At 39.4% G+C, this 1,122-nt stretch overlaps 1 pseudogene; it reads right to left on the bottom strand.

Annotated features, from left to right (window-relative positions):
• Positions 1–382: 382 nt before the first annotated feature.
• LOC115892269 lies at positions 383–478 on the bottom strand (annotated as a pseudogene).
• Between the last annotated feature and the right edge of the window lie 644 nt (positions 479–1,122).

Genomic DNA, 1,122 nt, shown 5'->3' with positions numbered 1-1,122 from the left:
AATTGGAACAATAAGTGATTATTTATTTATTTATTTCTTTATTTGAGACAGAGTCTCACTCTGTCACCCAGGCTGGAGTGCAACGGCATGCTCTTGGCTCACTGTAACCTCTGTCTCCTGGGTTCAAGTACTTCTCTTGCCTCAGCTTCCCAAGTAGCTGGGATTACAGGTGCCTGCCACTATGCCCAGCTGAGTTTTTTGTATTTTTAGTAGAGATGGCGTTTCACCATGCTGGCCAGGCTGCTCTTAAACTCCTGACCTCAGGTGATCCACCAGCCTCAGCGTCCCAAAGTTCTGGAATGACAGGCGTGAGCCACCTCTCCTGGTTGAAAATTTATTTATTTATAAATAAATATAAATATAATATAAATATAAATATAAATATAAATACATTGACATTGTAACAAGGTTTGAGGGAGGCACAGCTCACACATGTGTGTAAATACTCAATTAACACACTTACAAACTACACAAGGAAGAGACAAAAAATAATTTAAAAAAGAAATGAACTATAAAAGGATTGTTATACATGATAATTAAAATACTTGTTTCTGCCAATTGGTCTTTTAGTTTTTGTTTATTTTTTTGAGACGGGATCTTGCCCTGTCACCCAGGCTGGAGTGCAATGGCACGAACATGGCTCACTGAAGCCTCTACCTCCTGTGCTCAAGTGATCCTTTCTACCTCAGCCTCCTGAGTAGCTGGGATTACAGTCATGCACCACCATACCTGGCTAATTTTTAAAAATTTATTTGTTGAGACAGGGTCTCGCTATGTTGCCCAGGCTGTTCTTTGACTCCTGGACTCAAACATTCCTCCTGCCTCAGCTTCCCAAAGTGCTGGGATTACAGATGTGAGCCACCACATCTAGCCCGGTCTTTTGGCTTTTAACAATTATTATAAGAACTTTGGAATAAGCTTTGGGTAGCAAAATAGGATATTTTTTATGTCCAGAGAATCCTGTGTTTTAAAATATTTCTTATTTACTGATAACTGATATTGAGCTAAAGACCAAAGTTGGATTTATTTGAAATAAACAGGCTTCAAATATTTAGAATGCACAGAGGCCCCAGTCAGATTAAGAATGAAGATAATTAGGCAGGGCGCAGTGACTCGTTACTG

This window comes from Rhinopithecus roxellana, chromosome 1, assembly GCF_007565055.1.
Source record: "Rhinopithecus roxellana isolate Shanxi Qingling chromosome 1, ASM756505v1, whole genome shotgun sequence".
Classification (NCBI taxonomy): domain Eukaryota; kingdom Metazoa; phylum Chordata; class Mammalia; order Primates; family Cercopithecidae; genus Rhinopithecus; species Rhinopithecus roxellana.
The sequence above is the reverse complement of the archived record's forward strand: the minus strand, read 5'-3'. Positions and strand labels throughout refer to the sequence as shown.